Raw genomic sequence first — 7500 nt, 5'->3', positions numbered from 1 at the left:
AACATCCTCATCCTCATCCCATCCTCATCCTCGTCATCCTCATCATCCTCGTCCACATCCTCATCATCCTCATCCTCGTTCTCATCCTCATCATCCTCATCCTCATCCTCAACATCCTCATCCTCATCCTGATCCTCATCATCCTCATCCTCATCTTCATCCTCATAATCCTCATCCTCATCATCCTCATCCTCATCCTCATCCTCCTCCTCATCTTCCTCCTCATCCTCATCCTCATCCTCGTCCTCATCCTCATCCTCATCATCCTCGTCCTTGTCCTCATCCTCTGCATCCTTATCCTCATCATCCTCATCCTCATCCTCATCCTCATCATCCTCATGCTCATGCTCATCCTCATCCTCGTCATCCTCATCATCCACATCCTCATCCTCATCCTCGTCCTCATCCTCATCCTCCGCATCCTCATCCTCATCCTCATCATCCTCATCCTCATCCTCATCCTCATCATCCTCATCATCATCCTCAACATCCTCATCTTCATCCTCATACTCATCCTCATCCTCATCCTCATCCTCATCATCCTCATCATCCTCATCCACATCCTCATCATCCTCATCCTCATCCTCAACATCCTCATCCTCATCCCATCCTCATCCTCATCCTCATCCTTATCCTCATCATCCTCGTCCTCATCCTCATCATCCTCATCCTCATCCACATCCTCATCATCCTCTTCCTCATCCTCATCATCCTCATCCTCATCCTCATCCTCATCCTCATACTCATCCTCATCCTCATCATCCTCATCCTCATCCTCATCATCCTCATCCTCATCCTCAACATCCTCATCCTCATCCCATCCTCATCCTCATCATCCTCATCATCCTCGTCCTCATCCTCATCATCCTCATCCTCGTCCTCATCCTCATCATCCTCATCCTCATCCTCAACATCCTCATCCTCATCCTCATCCTCATCCTCAGCATCCTCATCCTCATCCTCATCCTCATCATCCTCATCCTCATCCTCATCGTCATCATCCTCATCCTCATCCTCATCCTCAACATCCTCATCCACATCCTCATCCTCATCCTCATCCTCATCATCCTCATCCTCATCCACATCCTCATCATCCTCATCCTCATCATCCTCATCCTCATCCTCCTCCTCATCTTCCTCCTCATCCTCATCCTCATCCTCGTCCTCGTCCTCATCCGCCGCATCCTTATCCTCATCCTCATCATCCTCATCTGCATCCTCATCCTCATCATCCTCATCCTCATGCTCATCCTCATGATCGTCATCCTCATCATCCACATCCTCATCCTTATCCTCATCCTCATCCTCCTCATCCTCGTCCTCGTCCTCATCATCCTCATCCTCGTCCTCGTCCTCGTCCTCATCCTCCGCATCCTCATCCTCATCCTCATCCTCATCATCCTCATCCTCATGCTCATCCTCATCATCCTCATCCACATCCTCATCATCCTCAACCTCATCCTCATCCTCATACTCATCCTCATCCTCATCATCCTCATCCACATCCTCATCATCCTCATCCTCAACATCCTCATCCTCATCCCATCCTCATCCTCATCCTCATGCTCATCTTCATCCTCATCATCCTCGTCCTCATCCTCATTAGCCTCATCCTCATCCTCATCCTCATCCTCATCCTCATCCTCAACATCCTCATCCACATCCCATCCTCATCCTCATCCTCATGCTCATCTTCATCCTCATCATCCTCGTCCTCATCCCCATCATCCTCATCCTCATCCACATCCTCATCATACTCATCCTCATCCTCATCATCCTCATCCTCATCCTCATCCTCATCCTCATCATCCTCATCCTCATCCTCATCATCCTCATCCTCATCATCCTCATCCTCATCCCATCCTCATCCTCGTCATCCTCATCATCCTCGTCCTCATCCTCATCATCCTCATCCTCGTCCTCATCCTCATCATCCTCATCCTCATCATCCTCATCCTCATCCTCATCCTCATCCTCATCTTCATCATCCTCATCCTCATCCTCATCCTCATCATCCTCAACCTCATCATCCTCATCCTCATCCTCATCCTCCTCCTCATCTTCCTCCTCATCCTCATCCTCATCCTCGTCCTCATCCGCCGCATCCTCATCCTCATCCTCATCATCCTCATCCTCATCCTCATCCTCATCATCCTCATCCTCATGCTCTTCCTCATCCTCGTCATCCTCATCATCCACATCCTCATCCTTATCCTCATCCTCATGCTCCTCATCCTCGTCCTCATCATCCTCATCCTCGTCCTCGTCCTCGTCCTCATCCTCCGTTTCCTCATCCTCATCATCATCATCCTCATCCTCATCATCCTCATCCTCATTCTCCTCATCCTCATCCTCCTCATCCTCGTCCTCATCCTCATCCTCGTCCTCATCCGCATCTTCCTCCTCATCCTCATCCTCATACTCGTCCTCATCCTCATCCTCCTCCTCATCCTCATTCTCAACCTCATCATCCTCGTCCTCGTCCTCATCCTCATCCTCCGCATCCTCATCCTCATCCTCATCATCCTCATCCTCATCCTCATCCTCATCATCCTCATCCTCATGCTCATCCTCATCCTCATCATCCCCATCATCCACATCCTCATCCTCATCCTCATCCTCGTCCTCGTCCTCATCATCCTCATTCTCGTCCTCGTGCTCGTCCTCATCCTCATCCTCCGCATCCTCATCCTCATCCTCAACATCGTCATCCTCATCCTCATCCTCATACTCATCCTCATCCTCATCATCCTCATCCACATCCTCATCATCCTCATCCTCATCCTCAACATCCTCATCCTCATCGCATCCTCATCCTCATCCTCATCCTCATCTTCATCCTCATCATCCTCATACTCATCCTCATCCTCATCATCCTCATCCTCATCCTCATCATCCTCATCCTCAACATCCTCATCCTAATCCCATCCTCATCATCGTCATCCTCATCATCCTCGTCCACATCCTCATCATCCTCATCCTCGTTCTCATCCTCATCATCCTCATCCTCATCCTCAACATCCTCATCCTCATCCTGATCCTCATCATCCTCATCCTCATCTTCATCCTCATAATCCTCATCCTCATCATCCTCATCCTCATCCTCATCCTCATCATCCTCATCCTCATACTCATCCTCATCCTCGTCATCCTCATCATCCACATCCTCATCCTTATCCTCATCCTCATCCTCCTCATCCTCGTCCTCGTCCTCATCATCCTCATCCTCGTCCTCGTCCTCGTCCTCATCCTCCGCATCCTCATCCTCATCCTTATCATCCTCATCCTCATCCTCATCATCCTCATCCTCATCCTCATCCTCAACATCCTCATCCTCATCCTCATACTCATCCTCATCCTCATCATCCTCATCATCCTCATCCACATCCTCATCATCCTTATCCTCATCCTCAACATCCTCATCCTCATCCCATCCTCATCCTCATCCTCATCCACATCCTCATCATCCTCATCCTCAACATCCTCATCCTCATCCCATCCTCATCCTCATCCTCATGCTCATCTTCATCCTCATCATCCTCGTCCTCATCCTCATCATCCTCATCCTCATCCTCATCCTCATCCTCATCCTCAACATCCTCATCCTCATCCCATCCTCATCCTCATCCTCATGCTCATCTTCATCCTCATCATCCTCGTCCTCATCCCCATCATTCTCATCCTCATCCACATCCTCATCATACTCATCCTCATCCTCATCATCCTCATCCTCATCCTCATCATCCTCATCCTCAACATCCTCATCCTCATCCCATCCTCATCCTCGTCATCCTCATCATCCTCGTCCTCATCCTCATCATCCTCATCCTCGTCCTCATCCTCATCATCCTCATCCTCATCCTCATCCTCATCATCCTCATCCTCATCCTCATCCTCATCATCCTCATCCTCATCCTCAACATCCTCATCCTCATCCCATCCTCATCCTCATCATCCTCATCATCCTCGTCCTCATCCTCATCATCCTCATCCTCGTCCTCATCCTCATCATCCTCATCCTCATCCTCATCCTCATCATCCTCATCCTCATCCTCAACATCCTCATCCTCATCCCATCCTCATCCTCATCATCCTCATCATCCTCGTCCTCATCCTCATCATCCTCATCCTCGTCCTCATCCTCATCATCCTCATCCTCATCCTCAACATCCTCATCCTCATCCTCATCCTCATCCTCAGCATCCTCATCCTCATCCTCATCCTCATCATCCTCATCCTCATCCTCATCGTCATCATCCTCATCCTCATCCTCATCCTCAACATCCTCATCCACATCCTCATCCTCATCCTCATCCTCATCATCCTCATCCTCATCCTCATCCTCATCATCCTCATCCTCATCATCCTCATCCTCATCCTCCTCCTCATCTTCCTCCTCATCCTCATCCTCATCCTCGTCCTCGTCCTCATCCGCCACATCCTCATCCTCATCCTCATCATCCTCATCTGCATCCTCATCCTCATCATCCTCATCCTCATGCTCATCCTCATGATCGTCATCCTCATCATCCACATCCTCATCCTTATCCTCATCCTCATCCTCCTCATCCTCGTCCTCGTCCTCATCCTCCTCCTCATCCTCATCTTCCTCCTCATCCTCATACTCATCCTCATCCTCGTTCTCATCCTCATCCTGCTCCTCATCTTCCTCCTCATCCTCATCCTCATCCTCGTCCTCATCCTCCGCATCCTCATCCTCATCCTCATCATCCTCATCCTCATCATCCTCATCCTCATGCGCATCCTCATCCTCATCCTCATCATCTTCAACATCCTCATCCACATCCTCATCATCCTCATCATCCTCATTCGCATCCTCAACATCCTCATCCTCATCCTCATACTCATCCTCATACTCATCATCCTCATCAGGTTCATCCACATCCTCATCATCCTCATCCTCATCCTTAACATCCTCATCCTCATCCCATTCTCATCCTCATCCTCATCCTCATTCTCATCATCCTCGTCCTCATCCTCATCATCCTCATCCTCATCCACATCCTCATCATCCTCATCCTCATCCTCATCATCCTCATCCTCATCCTCATCCTCATCCTCATACTCATGCTCATCCTCATCATCCTCATCCTCATCCTCATCATCCTCATCCTCATCCTCAACATCCTCATCCTCATCCCATCCTCATCCTCGTCATCCTCATCATCCTCGTCCACATCCTCATCATCCTCATCCTCGTTCTCATCCTCATCATCCTCATCCTCATCCTCAACATCCTCATCCTCATCCTGATCCTCATCATCCTCATCCTCATCCTCATCCTCATAATCCTCATCCTCATCATCCTCATCCTCATCCTCATCCTCCTCCTCATCTTCCTCCTCATCCTCATCCTCATCCTCGTCCTCATCCTCATCCTCATCCTCCTCGTCCTTGTCCTCATCCTCTGCATCCTTATCCTCATCATCCTCATCCTCATCCTCATCCTCATCATCCTCATGCTCATGCTCATCCTCATCCTCGTCATCCTCATCATCCACATCCTCATCCTCATCCTCGTCCTCATCCTCATCCTCCGCATCCTCATCCTCATCCTCATCATCCTCATCCTCATCCTCATCCTCATCATCCTCATCCTCATCCTCAACATCCTCATCTTCATCCTCATACTCATCCTCATCCTCATCCTCATCCTCATCATCCTCATCATCCTCATCCACATCCTCATCATCCTCATCCTCATCCTCAACATCCTCATCCTCATCCCATCCTCATCCTCATCCTCATCCTTATCCTCATCATCCTCGTCCTCATCCTCATCATCCTCATCCTCATCCACATCCTCATCATCCTCTTCCTCATCCTCATCATCCTCATCCTCATCCTCATCCTCATCCTCATACTCATCCTCATCCTCATCATCCTCATCCTCATCCTCATCATCCTCATCCTCATCCTCAACATCCTCATCCTCATCCCATCCTCATCCTCATCATCCTCATCATCCTCGTCCTCATCCTCATCATCCTCATCCTCGTCCTCATCCTCATCATCCTCATCCTCATCCTCAACATCCTCATCCTCATCCTCATCCTCATCCTCAGCATCCTCATCCTCATCCTCATCCTCATCATCCTCATCCTCATCCTCATCGTCATCATCCTCATCCTCATCCTCATCCTCAACATCCTCATCCACATCCTCATCCTCATCCTCATCCTCATCATCCTCATCCTCATCCACATCCTCATCATCCTCATCCTCATCATCCTCATCCTCATCCTCCTCCTCATCTTCCTCCTCATCCTCATCCTCATCCTCGTCCTCGTCCTCATCCGCCGCATCCTTATCCTCATCCTCATCATCCTCATCTGCATCCTCATCCTCATCATCCTCATCCTCATGCTCATCCTCATGATCGTCATCCTCATCATCCACATCCTCATCCTTATCCTCATCCTCATCCTCCTCATCCTCGTCCTCGTCCTCATCATCCTCATCCTCGTCCTCGTCCTCGTCCTCATCCTCCGCATCCTCATCCTCATCCTCATCCTCATCATCCTCATCCTCATGCTCATCCTCATCATCCTCATCCACATCCTCATCATCCTCAACCTCATCCTCATCCTCATACTCATCCTCATCCTCATCATCCTCATCCACATCCTCATCATCCTCATCCTCAACATCCTCATCCTCATCCCATCCTCATCCTCATCCTCATGCTCATCTTCATCCTCATCATCCTCGTCCTCATCCTCATCATCCTCATCCTCATCCTCATCCTCATCCTCATCCTCATCCTCAACATCCTCATCCACATCCCATCCTCATCCTCATCCTCATGCTCATCTTCATCCTCATCATCCTCGTCCTCATCCCCATCATCCTCATCCTCATCCACATCCTCATCATACTCATCCTCATCCTCATCATCCTCATCCTCATCCTCATCCTCATCCCCATCCTCATCATCCTCATCCTCATCCTCATCATCCTCATCCTCATCATCCTCATCCTCATCCCATCCTCATCCTCGTCATCCTCATCATCCTCGTCCTCATCCTCATCATCCTCATCCTCGTCCTCATCCTCATCATCCTCATCCTCATCATCCTCATCCTCATCCTCATCCTCATCCTCATCCTCATCATCCTCATCCTCATCCTCATCCTCATCATCCTCAACCTCATCATCCTCATCCTCATCCTCATCCTCCTCCTCATCTTCCTCCTCATCCTCATCCTCATCCTCGTCCTCATCCGCCGCATCCTCATCCTCATCCTCATCATCCTCATCCTCATCCTCATCCTCATCATCCTCATCCTCATGCTCTTCCTCATCCTCGTCATCCTCATCATCCACATCCTCATCCTTATCCTCATCCTCATGCTCCTCATCCTCGTCCTCATCATCCTCATCCTCGTCCTCGTCCTCGTCCTCATCCTCCGTTTCCTCATCCTCATCATCATCATCCTCATCCTCATCATCCTCATCCTCATTCTCCTCATCCTCATC

This window comes from Pristiophorus japonicus, chromosome 21 (assembly GCF_044704955.1).
Source record: "Pristiophorus japonicus isolate sPriJap1 chromosome 21, sPriJap1.hap1, whole genome shotgun sequence".
NCBI lineage: Eukaryota > Metazoa > Chordata > Chondrichthyes > Pristiophoridae > Pristiophorus > Pristiophorus japonicus.
The sequence above is the reverse complement of the archived record's forward strand: the minus strand, read 5'-3'. Positions refer to the sequence as shown.